The sequence below is a fragment of the Peromyscus maniculatus genome, chromosome 10 (genome assembly GCF_049852395.1).
Source record: "Peromyscus maniculatus bairdii isolate BWxNUB_F1_BW_parent chromosome 10, HU_Pman_BW_mat_3.1, whole genome shotgun sequence".
NCBI classification, from domain to species: Eukaryota; Metazoa; Chordata; class Mammalia; order Rodentia; family Cricetidae; genus Peromyscus; species Peromyscus maniculatus.
The window spans coordinates 24,478,108-24,502,876 of NC_134861.1; the positions used below are offsets into that span (position 1 = coordinate 24,478,108).

Below are 24,769 nucleotides of genomic sequence, written 5' to 3' on the forward strand. Positions count from 1 at the left end.
AGCGTGTTTCCCTTGGGGGTCCCCCATACAATAACTCATAACAAATGTTAGCTGTTGTTCTTAGACAGTAGAAGACTAGATAGAACTTTAGTAGTACCCTCAGGGACCATTCTAAAGACCCCAGTCCACCTCCTTTACCACGACTCGAAACAACAGCATTAAATAGGCCACAAAATGACACGTCTTTCCAACTTAAGGACTGAAGCCAGAAAGCCCAGAATCACCTTGTTGAGTCACACAGATGACTGAGAATATGCATGTCAGATAACTGTCAATTTTCACTTTCTGCACATGCTGATGTGTGGATTTAGAGTAAGCAAATCTGCAGATATGGAATTCACAAATAATAAAAAGCAACTCTAGTTCTAAGTTATTAAATACCTACCAGGTAGCATTGAACTACATGATTTATAGATATGCAAATTGCCAAATTAATCAAGTTTTCATGCTCTAAGTGAGATGACTAAGAGTTGATACAATGGGCATATCCTTGGAGTCACAGGGTGTATGAAAAAGGTCTTGTCATGTAGTCTGCATGTTGAGCTTCTACATACACGACAGGGACTGGAAACTTACAAGAGGCTCAGTGTCCATTCCTCTTAGAAGCTTCAAACACAGTAGTCTCCGTTCTTATAGAAAGCCAAGGCTTCATTGCATACTCTGCAACAGGGTACTGACTGATTCTGCTTAAAAACTCACTAGATCGCATACCAAGTTCTAGAGAATAATTCCTATGAGAAAGCATACCTGGAAATGAATAGTACAACCATCAGCTCCTGAATCTGCCTAGGCAGCATCATACAAAGCCAGACACAGTCATGTGAGCAAAGTCAGAGGCACACATGTGTTGCACGGATCCTAAATGGTCTTATAATAAAAACCCGGAGACAGATATCGGGGTAAGTGCTGAAAGATCAGAGAGACAAAGGAACAAGCCACAGCCACTTCTCACCTCTCCAGCTCTACGAATCCTCAGATTGAATGCCTCTGAGTCCTCAGGCAAAAGGGATTCTAGTTCCTATCTCTTCATGCCTTATATACCTTTCTCTGCCCAGCCATTTCACTTCCTTCCTGGTGCTGAGATCAATGGTGTGTGTGCTTCCCAAATACTAGTAGCAAAGGCATGAGATCTTAAGTATTGGGATTAAAGGTGTGTGACTCCCAAGTGCTGGGATTAAAGGTGTGTGCCACCACTGCCTGGCTCTGTTTCTCTCCTAGACTGGATCAATCTCATGTAATTCATGGTTGCTTTGAACTCACAGAGATCCAGATGGATCTCTGCCTCCTGAATGCTAGGATTAAAGGTGTGTGCTACTACTGCCTGGCCTCTATGTTTAATCTAGTGGCTTGCTCTGTCCTCTGATCCTCAAGCAAGCTTTATTTGATACATAATATATCACCACACATATTTCTTTCAGAGCAATGGTTGGCTGAATGGAAAGCCAAGAAGAGAACAAGCTCTAGACTTAATGTTTGTATTCTTCCTGTTATAGTGGAGGTGATGCTTTTGTGTGTGTGTGTGTGTGTGTGTGTGTGTGTGTGTGTGTGTGTGTATTAATTATACATAGTAATGTGTTTCATATGACATTTTGACACATGTATATATTGTTTATAATATTAGCCCCCAGGATTCCCTTTTGCTCCCTGCCACTATAACTGATCCTTTTCCTCTTATTAATTAGTCCCCTTCCTACTTCTTTGTGTGTACCCATTGTTTTTTTAAATTAGGGTTTCTTAGAGGATCCTGGGGGAGGGGTTGTTTGCAGAGTGTAGGTTTCTTACCAGTGTCTACACACTGAAGAAAATGTCTGTCTCTCCCTGAGGGAGTTACACTCTTGATTTCTTATCAGTTGTGATTACTAGCATAGGGCCTGGCTAAGATTGAGCCTGTCAGTCCTGCCATAGGTTAGGGAAAGCATGAGGCCCCGCCCCTTCATGAGGAATTGCAAGCAGATAATGGAAGCTAAAAGGGAGGGGCTTGTGAGGCCCCACCCCTCCCTGAGTAGCTGGAGAAGAGGCCTTTGATTAGACCATGAGACTGAAGCTAGCTATCATGAATGAGACTGAGACCCCGTTCTCAGCAAAAGGCACTATCTATGAATGAGAAAGTTTGCCAGAACCTAAACTGGTTGGCACCTTGGTCTTGGGTTTCTCAGCCTCCAGAACTGTAAGAAATAAAAGTTCTATTGTTTACAAACCGCTTGGTTAATGGCACTCTGTTATAGCGCCCTGTTTATAACACCCATTAAGTGCGTTCAAAAGGGTTACCCCTAGGCCGGGCGGTGGTGGCGCACGCCTTTAATCCCAGCACTCGGGAGGCAGAGGCAGGCGGGTCTCTGTGAGTTCAAGGCCAGCCTGGGCTACCAAGTGAGTTCCAGGAAAGGCGCAAAGCTACACAAGAAACCCTGTCTCGAAAAACCAAAAAAACAAAAACAAAAACAAAAGGGTTACCCCATCCAGTCTGCTGTGTACAGTCATGCTACAGAGGCTTGCTTCCCAGCCAGGACACTCCGTCCCAGATCATGTGCTGCTCGTTCTCCCCCCCATCCTTATTCTTCTCATCCGAGCGCGTTTTCTTTCCCACTCAACTCTCCTCTTGTCGGCTGAGACCGGTTCAGTTCCCACATCTCCTAACCATTTAAACACCGCACCCCCTGTGACTTCTTTGTAAGTAGAAACTTAATATAAACAGAAACCCCTCCAGAAGTTATCATTTTGTACTATGAAGCACTAGGTCATATATTTAATTCAAGAGGCCCTAAAGTATGGGGCACAGATGATCTGAAATAGTTGTAAAGCATGCAAGGCAGGCCTCGAGGAAGGAGCGGGAGCAAGGTGAGATGGAGGAGTCTGGTTATATCAGTGACTTCCTCAATTGTTTCTCACAAGGACTCAAGGAAAACGCTGGCTGCTGTGAGACATGAGCTTTCAAAAGTGCTGTAGAAAACTTTTAGCACTGCTTAATGCTTATAGCACTTAGCCAGCAACAAAAAGACACACGCGCACCTCTCACCTGAAGTCCTGAATTAAACTAAGGTCAGAGTGACAGCCAAGCTTCGTAGTCATATGCCTCGGGGAGAAATTGGAAGGGGCTCCACAGAGACGATGAGTTGAATTATTAGATTCATAAAAAGTCACAATTAAAGGAACACAGCACCTAACACAAGCCAACAGAAATTGTCACAAAACTTCATGTAGATGGGTTTTTGTATCAATCTTCAGTGTTCTGGCCTAAAGTTTGTGAAATGGACCTTTTTCAGAACTTAGAACTCAAATATGTATTATAAAAACCCTACAACGTGGGGCTGGAGAGATAGCTCTGGTATAGCAAGAGAAGCCCTTACCTCACATGCAGGGGACTTGGATTGGTTCCCAGCACCACATGGCAGGGGTGCCCAAAACCACCTAGAACTCCAGCTCCAGGGGATCAAAAAACCTATTTTGGGCTTCCATGGGCATCTGCACCCACATAGTACACATACATACATGTACACACACACACACACACACACACACACACACACACACACACTAAAAATCTCTTTGATCAAAAATGCTACTGCATTTTATAGCCCTTGCTTCCCACAGCTTTTTCTGACATTAGACCACGGAGGCAGAAGACAGCAAGGCGTTTGAATGGCAGCTTTTGGAATCCGACCAAAAACCGTGAGGAAACTGTAAGCAGAAGATTCTCCTTGTTTTAGCACTTGGGATAAAAAAAATTTAAAAATTGATTGAAATTAGCCACAATACCAAACCCTTAAGGCCCAAGGCTTTGGAGTAAGGCAGATGGCCCAAATGCAGCCAGCGTTTTGGTAACTTTACCATTTCCCTGCTGTGTACACCATAGCAGACAAATTAATTATTCCCAGATGCTGGGGACGAAGAATGTTGCTGGATTGTTTTGCTTCTCAGACTCCTCGGTGTAAACACACACTTACAGAACTGTGTTCCCTTTTTTGGCTCCCAACATGCAAGTAATTACACACTGTGCAGGGTAATGTTGGATGGGCCCTTCTCTGAATACCAAGCAAGTTCTGGGTTCTGTCAGCCTTTTGGATCGCATGCCCACAAACATTTTTCTCTGACAGGCTTTACTAACAACCGGTAAACAAACCAAGAACAGTGCAAAGCTTATTTCTAAATTATTCCAATTGTCTTCAAAGCTAAATGGGCAAATTTTACCTTGAGGAGAAGAGAACTCCTGTGCTGTTTCAAGAACAGTTTTTCTGCAATCCCTGTGGGAAAAGGGGTTAGAGTTCATAATGGTTTGTTACTTTCCCATTCCTCATATTTAGACTACGTGTGAACACAGAGGGGGCAGGCTATGAGTCAACTATTAATAAGAATGTGTTTAGCATGAAGCACAGATTCTATGATCACGGCCAGAATAAAGTGATTCAAAGGTCATGTTTTTCATTCCAGCCCCAGATTTTTACACAGCAAATGGAATGTATTTTTCATCGAGGAGTCACAGTAGGTTTTGGAGCGCTACCTAAACCTTCACATTTCTTGGAATGAATCAACTCAGTAAATTTGCTCTGTGCCTTCATACAATGAAGCGCAGGCGTGTGTGTGTGTGTGTGTGTGTGTGTGTGTGTGTGTGTGTGTGTGTGTGTGCACGTAGGCCTGGGGTATACCCCAGGAACTATTGAAGAAAAAAAACAAACCGTGTTTTTGCAAAAAAGAAGGGAAGTTCTGTAGTCTTGCCAACCCCAGCACAGATGAGAGGAAAAGTTCAAGGAAAGTTGATATCTCAAAATAAATAATAAAAGGAAATTCAATGGCAAAAGAATATTCAGGTCAGGTGGAAGTGCAGAGAAAAAGAAACCCTCATTCAGACCTGGGCTGCCCTCCTGCTTTCTCTGAAGTGAGCAGCTGCTGGTTATTGAAAGCAGCCCACGTGGAGGGTCCCTGCCACCATAGCAACAGCAGCTGACCGTGCTGGACAGGCCCAGGCACAATGAAGCGGGTCCACAGCCAGGAGTGCTCTGGCTGCAGATGGGGGGGTCCACAGCCAGGAGTGCTCTGGAGGCTGCAGATGGGGGGAGGTCCACAGCCAGGAGTGCTCTGGAGGCTGTAGATGGGGGGGGGGGGTGTCCACAGCCAGGAGCACTCTGGAGGCTGCAGATGGGGGGCGGGGTCCACAGCCAGGAGCGCTCTGGAGGCTGCAGATGGGGGTGGTCCACAGCCAGGAGTGCCTGGAGGCTGCAGATGGGGGTGGTCCACAGCCAGGAGTGCTCTGGAGGCTGCAGATGGGGGTGGTCCACAGCCAGGAGCGCTCTGGCTGCAGATGGGGGCGTCCACAGCCAGGAGTGCTCTGGAGGCTGCAGATGGGGGGTGTCCACAGCCAGGAGCGCTCTGCAGGCTGCAGATGAGGGGGGGTCCACAGCCAGGAGTGCTCTGGAGGCTGCAGATGGGGGGGGGTCCACAGCCAGGAGTGCTCTGGCTGCAGATGGGGGGGTCCACAGCCAGAAGTGCTCTGGCTGCAGATGGGGGGGTCCATAGCCAGGAGTGCTCTGGAGGCTGCAGATGGGGGAGGGTCCACAGCCAGGAGTGCTCTGGCTGCAGATGGGGGGGTCCACAGCCAGAAGTGCTCTGGCTGCAGATGAGGGGGTCCACAGCCAGGAGCGCTCTGCAGGCTGCAGATGAGGGGGGGTCCACAGCCAGGAGTGCTCTGGAGGCTGCAGATGGGGGGTGTCCACAGCCAGGAGTGCTCTGGAGGCTGCAGATGGGGGCGGGTCCACAGCCAGGAGTGCTCTGGCTGCAGATGGGGGGGTCCATAGCCAGGAGTGCTCTGGAGGCTGCAGATGGGGGGCTCCACAGCCAGGAGTGCTCTGGAGGCTGCAGATGAGGGAGCAGTGGGGACTTGGTTTTTGTTCCCTTTCTTATGTGCATTGGGGGATTTCGATTCCCAAGTCTGAGGTTAGCTGTTGGAAACTTTTCTACCTCTGTTACCCTGACCAAAGGTGCAGATCTCCACTCAAGCAGCAACACAGAAGGGAAGCATTTATTCATCAGACAAATAAGTATTTCCAATTTCTTTTAAATAATCTCTGGCAAATCCTTTGTAGGCTCTGAGAATTTGTACCTGACCTCTTGTATTGTCACCTTAAGATGTGTTTGAAATAACGTTTAGCTTGCTTGTTGTAGCTGAAGTGCCTAACACACGACCCCCAAAGGAAAACCTTTCCTTGGTCTTGTGAAAATGCCAGCTGATAATTGGCTAAAGACATCAGATTAAAAATTCAGGCTGTGGTTTAAATGCTATATATGCATAACCTTAATAATCCGCACATTTCTAGATTGAACAAAAGCAGAAAATATATTTATTAGTTAAGTATAAAGAAAACTCCAACATAATAATTTCATGGTTTAACATATAGCCAAACTTCCAGAATTCTAATTCTGTCCAATCACCCACTAAATTATCTTTGGAAAGTTACTGAAACTTTCTGTAACTCAACTTTCCCATATGGAAAGTGGGGATAAGAATAGCGATACCTGGTAAGGACTGTTGTAGATGTTGAGTTCATTCTTTAAAGAGGTTTGAATGGTCTTTTGGTTATACTAAGTAAGAGATAAACAAAGATTTATCTTCTTGTGTGTGTGACATATGTGTGTGTTGTGTGCACGTGTGTGTGCCAGTGCATTCACATTGTGTGAAGGCCAGACAGAGGTCAATGTCAGGTGTCATCTACTGTCTCCCTACACTTTATTATTTTTAATATTCCTTTCTTTTGAGATTATAATTACATCATTTTCCCCCTTCCCTTCCCTCCCTACGACTCTTCCTGTGCAATCCCCACCCCCAGTCCTCCCATTTAAATTCACAGCCTCTTTATATTTGTTGGTAGTGTTTGTGTGTGTGTGTCCCTAAATATGTAAATACAACCTGCTCAGTCCATATGTTCCTTGTGTACGTGTTTTCAGGGCTGACCATTTGGCACAGGATAACCAATTGATGTGCTCTTCCCGGGGGAGGGGAATTATTTCTCCTGCTCTCGGTGTTCCTTCGTTGCCTGTAGTTCTTTGTTGAGGCCTCTGGCTTTTCTGTCTTCCACATTAGCACGTCTAATGGTGTCACCCCTGTTTAGCTCATATTTACGCAGACATGTTGATGAGACTTCATGGGTGTAGCTTCTCTGACATTTCCAAGAGACATAATCTCATGGCAAATTTCCTGTTCCTCTGGCTCTTACAATCTTCTTCCACGCCCCATTTCCGAAATGATATCTAAGCCTCGGGTGCAGGAGTTGTGCTGTAGATGAATCAGTTGGGATGGAACTCCACAGCTCTGAATTTTGATCAGTTGTTTGCAATGGTCTCCATTTGTTACAAAGAGGAGTTTCCTTCATGAGAGGTGAGGACTACACTTATCTGTGGGTGTGGGGACAAATATTTAGAGCATAGTTAGGAATTATGCTGGTTTAGCAGAGAGACGGTTGATTATTCTCCAAGATCCATGACTTCACTAGCCCTGGGTAGTTGGTTATGTTTCCAGTACCAGGCATGATTTCCTTCTCTTTGAGTGGGCCTTAAGTGCAATTAGAGAGCTGTTGGCTACTGCTAAGGTATGCAGGCCACTACTGTACCCTTAGGGTTATTATGTCACGCTGGTTGTTGTCGTTTATAGGCGTCTTAGCTGGATAAGTTTGGGTTGCTTCCCTCCCTTGGAAGCTTGAATGGTGCCTTTTAGTACCATGAAAACAAGTCTTCGGGGAGGAGACTTTCAGGCAAAAACCAGCTCAGGTCCTCTGGTTCCTGTGTCTGAAGTTCATGGTATCTACAATAATAGGAACTTACCTTCCACCTATGGTCTTAAACCAAGGGCAACAGTAATAGACTATAATGTGTACCTTACTTTTTTGAGGCAGAGTTTTGTAGCTGAAGTTTTCTCCAGTCCTGCCTGGCCCATGGTCAGGACAAATCTCTCACCCGCAGCCGCTTAGACCCAACCAAGTAAACACGGAGAGACTTATATTGCTTACAAACTGTATGGCCATGGCAGCTTCTTGTTATCTAGTTCTTATATCTTTTTTTTTTTTTTTTTTTTTTTTTTGGTTTTTCGAGACAGGGTTTCTCTGTGTAGCTTTGTGCCTTTCCTGGAGCTCACTTGGTAGCCCAGGCTGGCCTCGAACTCACAGAGATCCGCCTGCCTCCGCCTCCCAAGTGCTGGGATTAAAGGTGTGCGCCACCAACGCCCAGCCTAGTTCTTATATCTTAAATTAATCCATATCTATTAATCTATAAATTGCCACTTGGCTCATGGCTTACATCTTGCTTTTCATGGCAGCGGCTGGCAGTGGCTCTCTCAGCCTTCCTGTTCCCAGAATTCTCTTCTCTGCTTGTCCCGCCTATACTTCCTGCCTGCCTACTGGCCAATCAATGTTTTATTTATACAGAGTGATATCCACAGCAGAGTTTCTCACTGAACCTGAAGTTTACTGATTTAGCTGGACTAGCTGGCCAGTGAGCTCCAGCAGTCTGCCTGTCTCTGCCTCCCTGGTGCTAGAGTTATGGGCATGTGTGTCCCCATGTCTGGTCTCTTAATGGGAGCTGGGGATCCAAACTCTGGCCTTCTGGCTTGTGCAGCAAACACTTAATGACTGATTCATCTCCCCTGCTTTTAGACAGAGGCTCTCTTTTTTAACTATAGCAAATACCTTTGGAGTTCAGGACAGCATAACATATTTCTGTACCTGTGTCTGCAGTTGGTAAATGTTAGACTTCTCTCTACGGCTTCTAAGTCTTCAGGTGGCATCTCTAAGACCTCTCGAGTCTGGTAAAGCAAACTGTAAAATTAGCCAACTTTGAAGCACTTTCGAAACTAGTTAGTAGCTCTTCCGAGTTGTTTGGAGCTGTTCTAATGCTTACGTGTTTGTTGAAAACACAGGCGTGGTGTTTGCTAATCCTAAAATGCAACCCTATGTTGGGAAGCCCTTCAGTGTACCTACTCACTGTTAAAACCAGTAAGTTCCAGTCTCCTGGAGATAGAGGAGCCAGCCAGCATTCTCCACCTCTGTCATAGGGTGGGATGCATCTTTTCTGCCAGGGTTTGTTCAAAGATCTTCCCATTCGTCCCAGATTCCATCGTTGGTACTGAAGGGCCCACTTCGATTCAGGAAGGTAATTCTTGTGGTTTCCTCCCTCCCTCCCTTCCTTCCTTTCCTCCTCCCTTCCTTCCTTTCCTTTTTTTGGGAGGGTGCGTGGGGAGGGTTTGTTTGTTTGTCTATTTGTTTTCAAGACAAGGTTTCTCTGTGTAGCCATGGCTGTCCTGGAACTCGCTCTGTAGCCCAGGCTGGCCTTGAACTCACAGAGATCCACCTGCCTCTGCTCTCTGAGTGCTGGGATTAAAGGCGTGCGCCTCCACTGTCCAGCATGGTTTCCTTTCTTATTAAGCATGAAATCAAGGCTTTAAAAAACAAAGCCTGGAGTTTCACGACTGTCTACAGTGGGGTCAACCTAAAGTTGATCCTACTACGCAATCATTTTCTTGTGTTTACCTTTCCCTACTTAAATTTGGGAGGAAGCTTTGCCAATAGTTATCAGGGGTTGAAAATGTTCTCAAGCAGATCTTACTGAATGCTTTCCACACAGGCATAGTAGCTGACCACAGAGGCCCTACAGCTTTTTAGAATCCCAGTCTGCTTGAGGCTAAAGGGTTAGCATTTTAGCCAATGTTTCAAGTTAAGACACACATTCAGGCCAGGAGGAGTGGCACAGCCTTTAATGCCAGGACTCAGGAAGCAGAGGCAGGGATCCCTGTGACTTTGAGGCTGGCCTGGTCTGCATATTGAGTTCTAGGACAGTCAGCCAAGACATGTCTCAGGAGAAAAAGGAAAAAAAATAAGAAAAATCATTCAACTCTAAGAATAAAAACTATAAGTCACTCTGGGACCTCAAAGAAATAAATTAATTTTTATTCAGTTTTGCAAAATGACAAAAATAGTATATTTAATAAAATAAGGGGATTCTCCTTGCTTTACAACAGTTCCAAATGGAGTCATGTAAGTGCTCAGAGGTGTGGGATATTTCATCACAAAGCTTTGTGCTTAAGTGACCAAGTCTGAAATACACACATAAGTTCATTTGTAAAAGTTCAAGGTCATGCCAGAGTTTAACACATATCCTGTTTTCTAAGAAAACAAATGCATTATCATCTCCAGTAAGACTTTCTGTGGAAAATATTTTGGATGCCAGAAGCAAAATTAGGGCAAGGCTGTATTCCCCAGCTAAAGGAAACAAGCTGCCCCCAAAAGCAACACAGACCCACAGAGTTGTTAGCGCATTGGCTTTACTGCTGTGCCAAGAGGTTTAAATGGCAATCCTTAAAAAGAATTCCTCCTTTCTACATCCCACTCCAAGGACTGAGAGGGCCTCATGCAAGTATTTAAAAGGAAGAAACTCTGACTAGTAGGGAGACCCACGCTGGAGAAACAGTCAAAAGGCTGGGCTCATGTTCTGCCTGGGTCACTTGAGGGTGCACAGGAGGCACTGTCCATCTCTGGGATATTAGTAATGGTAGTGTCCACAGCAGCCTAGAAATGCAGGCAGCAGAATGAGTAACACTGTTTCCTTTAAACCATATTTATGTTTCAGAGGAGATATTATAACTCCCTTTAACTAGAAACTGAAGACCAGAGAAGCCAAGTCCTATGGTTTTGATAGGAATTAGAATATCTGGATTTCTGAATCTGCAGCCAACTGATTGCACTACAGCTGGACATGCTTAGTGTGGAGGGGGAGGAGTTTCAAATGTTCACATAATTAGCGGTCAGTTAGAAAGTGTGTGAGAGGCAGATTCTGGTTTTTTGTTGTTGTTGTTGTTGTTGTTTTGTTTTGTTTTGTTTTGTTTTCCAGAGCTGAGGACCAAACCCAGGGCCTTGCGCTTGCTAGGCAAGCACTCTACCACTGAGCTAAATCCCCAACCCCGAGATGCAGATTCTGATGTAGGTGTGCTACTGTGCTGCCCAAGACCCTGTATTTTTCACAAGTTCCTGGGTGATACTGCTGCTCCAGGAAGCACATTTTTGACTAGCAGAGCAACAGAGGAGAGAAAGGATGCTTCCTGTCAGAATGTGTGGCCTCATTTCACCCATCTGCAGCACAAGGAGGTCTAGCAAAACTACATTGAAGGTACACTGCCGTTCTAAACCCCAGTGCCCGGGGCCTACTATGGTATTAGGAAGCCAGAAATGCCTGTGGCTAGGGAGTGACTCCACGTGCATTTCTAACGTGGTCTCTGATGAGATCCTGGCTGATGACTGTGTCCTCCTGCAGCACGTCTGACAGGTGGGGACCAGCCACCCTCACAAATTACGTTATTGTTAAGCTTTAGGCTGAGCTAAAATCATACTGAAGAGTTCAAAGTACTTCTTTACATAAGCGCCTTTAAAGATTATGAATGCAAAAATAGCTTTTTGCAAGACTCTTAGATGGCAGGCTTTCTGTTTAATAACAGAAGTGAGAAGCCCCCCAAACTGTAATGTTGCACAATACATCAAAATACATTAATGCCTCATTTTAAAGTCTTACAGAAATTGAGGTTTTTCTGAGTTAACAAAATATACTTCATCACAGATGGTCTGAACGATAAAAAACAGCAGACACTGGTGCAGCAAGACTAAAGCGTTGCTTTTAGCTGAGCGTGCTGGAAGCCTTTAAGGAAACCTTCCCACATGCAGCTTCGCTAGCGCTGAGCGGTAAGAGTATGCCCTATGTGCTCCAAAAGTCTTAGGCCTGTATGATGCACAACCCTTACAAGGGAGCGTTGTTCAGATGCATTTTCTTATAGCTTCGGGTCTAAGAGAGAGAGTGGGTTTTGTTCTTCCAAGAACTATAGGTCACCAACAGAGATGTCATGAGCAACATTTCTAAACCAAAGGCAGGGGGAGAAGGAATTGCGTCTGGTCTGTGAAGGCTACAAGCGGGAAATAGTTTCCTGATGGTGAAACTAAGAACTGCAAGAGGAGCCTCTGATTGAGGGATTTAGAGAAAAGGCATAAACATGTCCATCTGGAATAACCTGATCATATTTTTGTCTGGAGCAATCTAGTCGGGGAAACCGTGGCGCGCGTATTTATTAGCCAATGCTTGGTTACCTTCCGCAGTGGCAGTCAAACTGTTGAAGAAGTTGAATCTGGTTTTTCTAAATAGTTTATGTAAATAGATATAAAATGGAAAAAAAGCTGAGCTTCCCCATTTGAAGTTTTAAAGGCCTCCTTGGAGTTGCTACAGCTAACACAGGTTGTGTTCTATGTCAGCTGCTGCTTATCCCATGGCCAGCATGGTGGCTGACTCCTGTAAAGGCAGAGTGGAGGCAGGAGGACTGCTGTGAATTCAAGGTCAGCCTGGATTACAAAGCAAGCCCCAGGCTAGTTTAAATTACAAAGTGGTCATCTAGAAAACAAACAAACACATAGCCCACCCCAGAACTGAGTGACTAAAACTAAAATCTTATTGTCTTCCTTGGTCTTGAGGCTTGAGCAGATTTGGCCATGACATTCTTGGTAGGACCTTGCGGTTGCAGTCATTAAAGCATCAGAAGGTCTCCCCAGGCTGGACATACAAATACCTCTTTTGCTTCTGAGCCATGTTTTGATGTTCCTGGAGTCTCTCTCCATGCATTTTATCACCCACCTGCTGTGGATATCATTCTATATAAATAAAACACTGATGGCCAGTGACCAGGCAAGAAATAGGTTGCCAGGCAGGAAGTAGGTGGGACAAGGAGAGAGGAGAATTCTGGGAAGCGGAAGGCTGAGGAGAAGAGACACTGCAGCCACTGCCAGGACAAGCAGCATGTGAAGACGCTGGTAAGCCACCAGCCACGTGGCAAGGTATAGATTTATAAAAATGGGTTAATTTAAGATAAAAGAACAGTTAGCAAGAAGCCTGCCATGGCCATACAGTTTATAAGTGATATAAGCGTCTGAGTGATTATTTTATAAGTGGATTGTGGGACTGCGGGGCTTGGGGAACCTGGAGAGAAGCCCTCCAGCAACACCCACCACTTTTCAGTGTAGTTTAGGATTCTAGTAGCAGTTATTTCTGGGTAGTCACACTTCTTACATAACAGCTAAGTTCTACCAGGCAGGAATTGAAACTGCCAGGGCTGAAAACAGCTATACCAAAGATTGCCACAAGATCACCTCCACTGTATTCTGTTGTTGAAGAAATCATGTGGTCCTCTGATTCAAATGGTAGAAAAATCATCATTTCTTATTGCAGTGTTTCCTGAGCCTGATAGTGGGGTGAGATAGATGCTCCTCTGGAATGGTTCTTAAACCCAGTGCTTGTACACCCTGGAGTCATGCTGCTCTTGTGCCAGCAGGTACTGGTACATTGACATATTGACCGTCTATAAACAAATAGGACTTTTGCCACCAATTTTCTCCAAACAGCCTGCGCAATCCTTTTGGCCCTCCAAAAGAGAGTTCCCAGCTCAGTTTCAGTTTGTTTCTCTGTGTCCTGAAAATGAAGCGTGTAATATCTTCAGTAAATGGTGTCTTACCATGTAGCTCTGGCATGCAACCAATAGCATTGGTAATCGCCGTGGCAACAACTTATAAGGAAGTCACCCACTCCTAGCACTAGGCTCTTCACTCGGTAGCCTCATACCTTCCAGAAGTGCCTTTTGTCCACCTGTGTACATGGCTTCATTAAACCCTTTAACTGTTGTTTCTACTCTTCCAGACATGTTTAAAGTCCTTGATATAATCAAGGGTTCTTGTTCCATAATTGTGATTGGATTTAGAGTCACCTAGGAGATACACTTCTGGGCATTTCCAGAGAGGTTTAACTGAGGTGAACTACTCTGAGGATGGGCACACTATCCCATGGGCTAGGGTCCTCCACTGAATATAAAGGAGGAAGTGAGTGGAGCAACAGCATATTCTCTTGATTCTTGACTGTAGATACAATGTTACTAGGTGCCTTATGACCCTGTGGCCATAGCGAAAGCTACTCTCACCCCCACATCTTCCATGCTGGGATGGACAATACTCCCCAAACATGAGCCCAAACAAAACTTTTCATTCTTTAACTTGCTTTTGTCAGACATTTTATTACAGCAATAAGAAAAGTAACAAATACAGAAAATTAGTATCGAAGAATGGGGGTCTTTGCCGTAATAAAATGGTGATGTAGTCTGTAGGCCTTTGGAATTGGTTTGTAGAAGGGATTATGATTTCTAAGCTTTTGGAACTACTTTGGGGAGAACATAGCCAAGTTTGGAGATATAGGCTAAAGAAGCCCCAAAATGCCATAAGCAAAGGGAATTGGGAAAATACCAACAGGAATGTAGACAGGAAAGCTGTGCTCCTGAGGTTTTAGAGGGGATCAAGAACTCTATCAGGACCTTGGCTAGAGGCCATTCAATGTATATTCTGGCCAAAAATCTGCCTTGATGCTCTGGGAACTTGAATGAGGATTAATTCAAAGGTAATGAACTATGGAGATCCACAGAAGTTTCCTAGTGAGAACTCAGGGTCTGAGAATCTGAGTTTGCTTTACCCAGGAGACTTGCATAAGGGCTGCAGTGAGTGAGGGTGGGGGTTGGGGGGTTGGGGTGGAGTGGGGGTGGGGGGTGGAGAGTGGAGGGTGGGGGATGGAGGGTGGGGAGAGCCCTGTGGAGGCCAGGCAGCATCCCCATGGGTGGAACCTCAGCAGAGGTAGTGCAGAACTTGAGGGAAGCTGCTGCCGAATAGGATGCCCAGGGTGGGATGAGCCCTGGTATGGAGAGAGCAGCGGAGGTTTTGGAATCCTCCCTAAAATGATAAAAGCAGGGTCTGAGTCTCTAGCAGCAGCATGCAGTAGCAAAGCTCTGGGCTGAATGGCTGAGACTCAATGAAACTCGGGTTAGCCTGAGCTCCCAGCAGCAGAGTAAGGTCGAGCTGTCCTGAGAGTAGCAATTGACTCTGCAAGCAGGGCAGCCCACAGAGCCTTCCCAGACTCTGAGTGCTGAAAGAAAGGCAGCAAAGCAGGTAACGGGAGCCAGGCTGTAGCAGCTGCAACTGGCCATAGCTGGGCTTCTTCTTGGAGCCAGAGTTGCTGAATGAAAAGCCTCAGCTCTTAGCAACAGGAGGAACCTTGAGCCCATGTAGTATGAGGTGATTGAGAGCCTCAGGGTCTCAGGACACAGGGGTCCTGGCTGGTTACTGGAGGCACAGACAGACCGGGACTGTGAAAGCCAGGAGCCAAAGGTGCAGTTTCTGTTTGCTGGCTATAAGAAGGTCTCTTTGGAAGAGGATTCTGCACAAGCTAGCTATTGTGGAGCTAATAGCTTTTGCCCTTGAGTAAATTGCCTTAGGGGAAGGCTACAGACTGCAAAGTGCAGCTGAGAGCTGAGAATGAAAGTTTCAGAGACTATTTTAACTAAATTGTTGCATTCAAGGGAACTGCAGAAAGCTTTTGGTTGTGGGTTTCTTTGTATTTGGAACTTTAAGACTGGTACCAGAACTAAACTATTGAGCTTTTCAGACTTAAGAAATGGGATGGACAGGAGTGATTCAATTGCAATGGGACAATTTTGACTTACTTACACATATAGACTCTATCAACTGTGATAAGTTATTAATTGTTTTATGTTTGTACATTTGCTTTATTAACTGTAGTGATTCACAAAATGTTTTGTGTTAAAAATGGAACTGTAGAAATGGAGAAGTTTGGGATTTTTTTTTGTACCCAGGCTCAAGCTGCAGCTTAGAAAATTATAAAGAAAAGGCAGGGTTAATATTCCTCAGTCTCTTTAATTAAAAAAAAATTACTTGTCCCTTGCATAAATTAATGCTAACTTGTGTTAATGTACTTATGTTTTGTTAGCAAGAAATGCGAAAATTTCTATTAAGAAATTGCTTTTGGATGTTTACTAAAGTTTGTAAAGTGTAAATAGTCCTTTTGAGAATTTGCTTTTGGATGTAAGTTTGTAAGAATTGTAATTATGTATAGTAATACTTATATTAGAATTATGTTAACCTGTTGATATTGATGAGTCATGGTTTGTTGATGCTAAAGGAGTCTTTAGGTTTAATGCAGTTGCATCAGGAGTTCATTGATTTTAAAAAGGGTTTGGTACAGCTAAGACTGCTATAGACATCTTAGACCCATTCAAAAAGGCCATTCCATCTTTATCATCCTCTACTCCCTCACTAGGAGGTATAGCAGCCATAAGGAGCAGGAATATTGCTGTGATTTTTCAGCTATTTGCAAGCTCTTAGTGGAAAGCTGATTCAGAGCTGCATAGAGTTAAGCTCTGTATCCTCATTTGAGATTTATATTATTAAGAAAGGGGTCAGAAATCTGAGCTTGCTTTACCCAGCAGGGCTGCATAATGGAATAATTGGACCATGGGCATGGTTACTAGGCGTGGAAGGCTCTACCCTTGTCTGTGGTGTGCTTTGATCTAGCAAGGGGGAAGTCTTTTGCCCTGCCACTTGACATTGTTATAAAAAGCCCCTTTGAAGAGGCAGAAGGGGCCACTAGGTATTGATCCAGGTCCTCCTGAAGCTATCCTGTGTTTCTGTCTTTCTCTTCTTCACTATCTTTCTGTCTAATATATTCTTATCCCTCTCTCCTCCTCATAGGAACCCTGGGAAAAGTGGGAGCCTGCCTCCCACAGGTCCAGCAGATTCCTATTACTTTTGATAGGCTTGCCAGAGAAGGCCTTTATTGGGAAATAGGCCAGCAGTTAAATTTTGATGTGGCAGTATATGCTCAGGTTAATGCAGCTGCCAAAAAGGCCTGGAGCAAGCTTCCATCATCTGGAAGACAGACTGAGGATTTAACAAAGACAAGGCAAGGGCCTGGTGAATTGTTTCAGGACTTTGTGTCTAGGCTAATGCAGACAGCAGGCAGGTTAATTGGGGACCTTCGCTTGTTAAACAGCTCGCCTATGAAAATGCTAATGCCACTAGTCAGGCCACTTTGAGACCTTTCAGAAAGAAAGGAAACGTCTCTGACTATATTTGACTTTGCGTGGATATAGGGCCCTCATATAATCAGAGGATAGTCATGGCTGTGGCATTACAGGGGAAAACAGTCAAAGGTGTGTAGCTGGAAATTTCTCCAGTGCCACCTGGCCCCATGGTTCTGTATTTCTCCAGTCCCACACCAGCCCTGTGGTCCTGAAGTCACTTAATATTAAGCCACAGGGCTTAATATTAATTGCAAATTCTATGGCCTATTGGCTAAGGCTTCTTGTTAGCTAGCTCTTATAACTTAACTCAACCCATAACTACTAATCTATGTATTGCCACGTGTTCTGTGGCTTTACCTGTGTCCCATAACAAGTTTCTCCTAGGACGGTGGCTTGGCATCTCCCTTACTCTCCTTTTTCCTTTCACTATCTCTCTTGGATTTTTCTGCCTGGCTCCATCCTGTTCTGCCATAGGCCAATGCAGCTTTATTTATTAGCCAATGGGAGCAACACATATTTAGAGCATACAGAAAGACATCCCACAGCATTTCCCCTTTTCTGTCTAATAAAAAAGGAAGGTTTTAATTTTAACATAGTAAAATTACATGTAATAGAACAGTTATCAAGCAAGAATACAGTTACAATATCTAGTATAGGCCGGGCGGTGGTGGCGCATGCCTTTAATCCCAGCACTCGGGAGGCAGAGGCAGGCGGATCTCTCTGAGTTCGAGGCCAGCCTGGACTACCAAGTGAGTCCCAGGAAAGGCGCAAAGCTACACAGAGAAACCCTGTCTCAAAAAAACCAAAAAAAAAAAAAAAAAAAAAAAAACCAATATCTAGTATATTTGTATTTGGCAAATTTAAAGAAAATATTCTATCATCTATCCTATATTTGTGACTCTCAAGTTTCATATCTAATTTATCTTTTATCATAACCAATGAAAATTATAACTATCTAGTCTTCAACTACATCTAAGGCCCCAAAAGGATATAATATCACCTGAGTAAACAGGAAGTGCATTGCAAGCAACTTCCATAATTCTAGAAATGACAGAGACATCTGGCCACCTGGACAGTCATCCAAAGTTCCTCTGTAACAATGGAGCATCTATCTTCAGCTTACAGGCCTAGAGTCTCTGGTAGATTTTTAAGTGGAGCAGGAAATTTGAAAGATTTCTTGACTATTGGTGAAGTTCATCAGTCGTTTCCCCTTTAAGAATGTCTGACAGTCTCCTCTATGAAGCAGGAACCTTAAGGACCATCTTGCCCTTTTCTGGCAAAGTTCAGTGCTCATTTTCCTATTAGTCCTGCAGGTCCAGTTTATATAACATACTGTCAAGGAGTCCAGGCAAGAGCAATTTCTTGCCCAAATGGCTAACTTTTGCCATAAAGAAAGCAAACTCCATATGGAGTTTCTTTTATGCCCATCATCTTCTCTGAAGTAGATTGGTGCTGCCAGGAGCAGACATGTCTCAATGTCCAGAAAAGTCAAAGTTCTTAAACATTTTAAATGGCACATTCTGTATATCTTTGAAGTGTTTAAAGATTATCTACCTAATTAAAATATATCTATGTATACCTAGAAAACTTAACTAACATGACTGTAGATTTGATTATCATAGATAACTAATTATTCTTAACTATAATTACAATTTTAAATCAATTGCATAAACATAAGACCTTAAACAAGAGCAGAAATATACATACAGTATAACAAAATTAACTTTAAATTTATAAACCAAAATCCATAGCAATGTAAAAAATTTCAAACATGTTGTTGCTCTTTAAAAGTAGATTAAATAATCTACCCTTTTATCCTATCATATCTATATCCCCTTTTCCTCTCTATAAAGAAATTTCATTTATAATCAAACCATTTAAATAAAAATAACAACATTTATAAATAATATTTTGGGAATTTGGGTGTAGCTTCTCATACTACTTCATGCTGGTTGGGGGCACTGGCAATCTTATGGGAATCCTGAAAAAATTAAGAATTATAGTTAAATCTTGGCTGTAGTAGTCTGTGAGGTTGTTGACCTTTCAGGGGATCTTGGTTAATCAAAACATATTAGCCTGGAAACAATTCACAGGTTCTTATCTTCTGTGTAAACAAAAGCAGAACCTCTATCCCAAAGCAATGTATCCTCAGACACAAAATTTGAAGTCAAGATACCTTTAAAATATACATTTTGGTTTAACTTAGCAGCCTTTACAATCAAATGTCTCTCTCCAGTTAAAAATCCCAAAGACAATATAATAATCTGCAGTATCCAGGTTCTTTGTGTAATTTCCATCCTTACATGGCTTAACTTTTATATTATTCTTATTGTCTTTTTAAAGACTTTATTTATTTATTTATTTTTTTTTTTTTTTTTTGGTTTTTCGAGACAGGGTTTCTCTGTGTAGCTTTGCGCCTTTCCTGGAGCTCACTTGGTAGCCCAGGCTGGCCTCGAACTCACAGAGATCCGCCTGACTCTGCCTCCCAAGTGCTGGGATTAAAGGCGTGCGCCACCAACGCCCGGCTTAAAGACTTTATTTTTTAAAACTATATTTCTTTATATAACTGTCTTTATTCCTTTTTTCTCTCTTTCAAGCCTACATACATTTTTACATATATTATAAATCATTTAGAGTTTTATTCCATCTAAATCTGTCTTATTGTGAATCTGCAATCATTTTTTGACCATTGATTTAAACTGCAGTGTGGTAGGACCAAAGTGGCAGCCTTTGCTGCTGACTGCACCCACCTCAGCTTCCCAACATGGTGGAGGTATGCCTACCACCAACTCCAGGAAGCGGTGGGTCTGTGCCTCCAACAAGCAGCATGCATCCCAGAAACTGTTGTGTTTTTTTTTCCCCCTGTACTAGCAAACGCTAAATCCACCATGCAGCATGTGTGGCTTGGAGACACCTCTGTGTACTTCGGCGGGAATCTGCCATGCTGCATGTCAAGCCCACAGGCTGGGGCATCTCTGTATCATGGCTTGCCTAAGAGACACAACTAGGAAGCTGCTCTTGGCTCCATTTTAGAACCCTTTTTTGAAGTTGTCTGAGGTTTTGGGTGGAAATTCTTGTCACCATGTTGGGTGCCAAATGTTGCCGGAAGTTTCTCTGGTCCCACCTGGCCCCATGGTCCCTCAGCCACTTATACAATAATCACTCAGAGGCTTAATATTAATTGCAAATTCTATGGCCTATTGGCTCAGGCTTCTTGCTAGCTAGCTCTTACAACTTAATTTAACCTATAACTATTAATCTATATATCACCACATGTTCTGTGTCTTTACCTGCATCCCATTACATGTTGCTCTGTAGCACAAATTGTTAGAAGGTCTTCTTAATAAAAACAAACCTGGAGCCAGGTATTGGGGTAAATGCTGAAATATCAGAGAGACAGAACAAGCCACAGCTAACTTCACCTGACCAACTTCTCAGCTGATCCTGTTTCCTCACACTGGAAACCTCTGTGTCCTCATCCAAATGGATCTCAGCTGAACTCCTGCTAAAAGCCTAAAAACTTAACATGCTCTAGTTCCTGGTCCTCACACCTTATATACCTTTCTGCCTCCTGTCATTACTTCCTGGGATTAAACCATGCCTGGCTGTTTCCAGTGTGGCTTTGAACTCACAGAGATCCAGATGGATCTCTGCCTCTGGAATGCTAGGATTAAAGCCGTGTGCTACCACTGCCTAACCTCTATGTTTAATATTGTGGTTGTTCTGTTCTCTGACCCCCAGATAAGTTTATTGGTGTGCACAATATATTGGGGGACACAATATCACAACATTGTTCCTTGGATGGTGTTTAGGCGTCTCTCCCCACTCTCCTTTCTCCTTTTACTGTCTCTCTTGGATTTTCCCACCTGGCTCCATGCTGCCTTCCTATAGGCCAATGCAGCTTTATTTATTAGCCAATGGGAGCAACACATATTCACAGCATACAGAAAGATACTCCACAGCAAGATTGTTCTTTACCAGCAAAGAAATTATGGCTCAAGGCAAGGGAGAGCTGTCGGAACACCAGGAAGCTGCTTTGCGTGTGGCCAGATGGGACACCAGGACAAAATGTGTCCTGAAAGGGGAAAAAGCTTAAGGAACCTGGGTTGTGCCTGGGATGCAAAAGAGGGAACCATTGGGCTAATAAATGTCTATCAAGGACAGATACCCAGGAGAATCCTTTTCAGGGAAATGGAGGGGACAGCCCCAGGCCCCAAAAGAGTAGATCTTTGGGGTAGTTCTGCCATCTGTCTCCCAGCAAAGATATCTATTCAGAACCTCTGCTGAACAACCCCAGGTAGTGCTGGATTAGATCTCAGCTCTTCCATCTATGTGGTTTGACTCCTGAAATGGGGATGCAGGCCTTCCTACTGGTGTTTATGGGGCTTCCCAGAAGGCATTATAGGGATATTTAGGGGAAGAAGTACCACCATGCAGGGGATCTTTGTAATTGATGCTGATTACCTTGGAGAATTCGAGGTGATGACTCACTCACCTAAGGGAATTTCTGTAATAAAGACAGGCCAGAGACTTGCATAGTTAATTTTACTTCCTCAGGTACAAACAAGAAATCCAGTTAAAAGGGATAAGAGAGGAGAAGCTGGATTTGGTTTGTCAGATGCCTATTGGTTACAAGCCATAGGTCCACAGCATCCAGAACTCACCTTAGTTGTGAACAGAAAAGGTTTCTCAGGTTTTCTAGATACTGGTGTGGATCTGTCCATTATTACTGCTAATCAATGGCCTTCCATGTGGCCAAAGATGGAAACTATTACACAGCATCAAGGGATTGGTCAAACTCAGTGTCCTGAGCAGAGTAGCAATGAATCCTCCTGGAAAGATGAGGAAGGTCATGAAGGAACTTTTCAGCCATACATTGTCCTTCACTTGCCTGTAAATTTGTGGGATTGAGATGTTATGAGCCGTATGGGCGTATATTTATATATCTCCAATACAGTCATCACTAAACAAAAGGTTCCTGACCATGAGTTAGTTAAAAAAAAAAAAGTGATGATCAAATGTCCTCTTTGCTCCCTAAAGAAAGAACTAATAGGGATGGATTAGAGTATTTTTAGGAAGGGCCATTAAGCAGCCTGTACTCCATGCAGATCCTATAACTTGGAAATCTGACAATCCTGTGTGGATAGATCAATGGCCCCTAACAGAAGAAAAAGTACAAGCTGTCCAGCAGTTAGTACAGGAACAGCTGGATGGTGGTCATATTGAGTCCTGGAATTCTCCTATTTTTCTGATCAAAAGGAAGTCAGGGAAATGGAGATTATTAAAGGATTTAATGAAAATTAATGAGACCATACAGCCAATGAGAGCTTTGCAGCCTGGATTGCCTACCCCTACAGCCATACCAAACAATACTTATACAGTTATTTTGGATTTAAAGAATTGTTTTCATACCATCCCTCTGGCTCCCAAAGATTGTCAAAGGTTTGCGTTTATCATTCCATCAGTTAATTTTAAAGAGCCCATGATAAGATTTCATTGGAAGGTTTTGTCCGAGGGAATGGACAATAGCCCAAAATTATGTCAGAAATTTGTGGCTCAAGCTACCAAAAGGTTAGAGATCAATTTCAGCAAGTTTATATTATTCATTATATGGATGATATTTTGCTTGCACACCTTTGGACAGCTTCAGCACTGCCTTACCCCTGCAGGGTTAATTATTGCTCCAGAGAAAGTGCAAAGACAGCCACATTTTCAGTATCTAGGATATATATTATACCCTAAGGAACTAAAGCCTCAAAAATTGGAAATAAGAAAGATGGGTGAAAAACTTTGAATTATTTTCAAGAGTTATTAGGGGGCATTCAATGGTTGTGACCTTATTTAAAATTACTTGCTGGTGATTTGGAAACTTTAAGTGATATTTTAAAAGGAGATAGTGATCCTAATTTGCCCAGTTAACTGAAAAAGGTAGACAGGTTCTTTTACAGATTGAGAGTGCTATTCAAAATCAGCAAGTATGTTATATTAATTATGATCTACCTTGACACACATATATTTAGCCCATTAGACACACCTCTACAGCAGTATTGTGGCAAAATGGTCTTCTTTTTGGTTACATCTTCCTGTTTCACCAGCTAAGGCATTAAATCCATATTATGAATCTGTAGCTTATTTGGTAGAAAAAGGCAGGATTGAAGTTAGACGTTACTTCAGTAAAGAACCGAGTGTGATCAGTGTCCCTTTTATAAAACAGCAAATTGATTGGCTTTTTCAAAATAATGATTCTTGAGCAATTGCCTTTTCTCAGTTTTTAGACCAAATTGATAATCAGTTTCCAGCTGATCAATTGTTACAATTTGCCCAAATGCATTCATTTGTATTTCTTAAGATTGTGATGAAAGATCTTGTAAGAGATGCTATGCTAATTTTTACTGACGGTTCCTCCAATGGGAGGGCTGCTTATGTTATCAATGGTAAAAGCTACATAGTATAAACAACAGTACAGATAGTAGAATTGAAAGCAGTGACTATGATTTTTCAGTTTCTTGTAGATAGCTAATTTAATTTATATACAGATAGTCAATATATTTATAGGGCTCTTCAAGTTATAGAAACTGTTGCATGCATTGACACTAATAACAGGTTAGCACACTGTTTCAACAAATTCAAGATGCTATTCACCAAAGAAAGCTACCATGCATTGCTAAGAGATCACTTTTAGATGTTTGTTAAAGTTTGTAAAGTGTAAATAGTCCTATTGAGAGTTTGATTTTGGATGGAAGTTTGTGTGTGTTTCTGGCATCCTTGTTATGTATGAGATGGCTGTAATTGTATGCTCTTGTGTTTGAGTTTTCTGTTTAAGGAGAAATAAAAAATCTTTAAAGTGATCAGCATCCTTAGAAATTAGGAAAATGCAAATTAAAATTACTTTGAGAATTTGTCTTACCCCAGTATGAATGGCTAAGATCAAGAAAACAACTGATCAAATACTGGCATAATGGGTCTTCAAACTGGTCCAGCCACTCTGGAAATCAGTGTGGAGAATTCCCAAAAAGCTAAAAGTAGATCTACCATATGACTTCCTAAACCACTCCTTGGCATATGCCAAAGGACTTGACATCCTATTCCACAGATTCCTGCTCAGCCATCTTCACTGCTGATCTAGTCGCAACAGGTAGGAAATGGAAACAACCTAAATGCCCTTCAATTGAGAAATGGATGATGAAAATGTGGTAGGAATACACAATGAAATCCTGCCACACTGTAAAGGAAAAGGAAATCATGAAATGTACAGGTAACTGGATGGAACTAGAAGATAGTATACTGAGTGAGGTAACCCAGATCCAGGGAGACAAGCACCATATTCTCTTTCTTATTTGTGGATCCTAGTTATGAATCTTTAGATGTGAATATATGACTTAGAGTAACTGCAGAAACCAGGGAAGCAGAATGGGACCGTGGGGAAGACAGGAAGAGTGCCATCGAGGAGGACACTAGGACACGGGTGTGATGAAGGGGAAATGTGAGGCGTTATCCCAGGGTGGAGAAGAGCAGGCAGGACAGAGAGAGGAAGAGGGAGAGAGGATGCTAAGGATGATGTAAGAAGCCACAGGGAAACATACTGACTTATTTTTACTTAGAAATATACATATCACATATAAAAGTGTATGTTATACAAATAATTTAAAGGAAGTTACACCATTTGGGTGATAATGCTCCTCCCACCAAGAGCCATAGACTAGCTAACAAAACCTCAGTACTGGGCACAGGAAACCTTCTAAGTTGTTGGTTAGGGAGTTCAATAGACCCCTTCCCCCAAACAATACAGACTGTTGCCACTGCACTGTAATTCCAGCACTTGGGTGGGAGAGGCAGAAGGATCATTGTAAT

The 24,769-nt window shown here is 43.1% G+C and overlaps 1 long non-coding RNA gene across 2 annotated transcripts in view; it reads left to right on the forward strand.

Moving 5' to 3' along the window:
• Window positions 1-24,769, forward strand: part of LOC121832551 (uncharacterized) — a 35,911-nt gene that overhangs the window by 4,810 nt on the left and 6,332 nt on the right. The window contains exon 2 of one of the 2 annotated variants that reach the window (XR_013042836.1): window positions 24,012-24,173. The exons of the other annotated variant lie outside the window; for it this stretch is intronic. This is a non-coding gene — a long non-coding RNA (uncharacterized LOC121832551). The remainder of the gene's footprint in view (window positions 1-24,011; window positions 24,174-24,769) is intronic. 2 annotated transcript variants of the gene reach the window in all.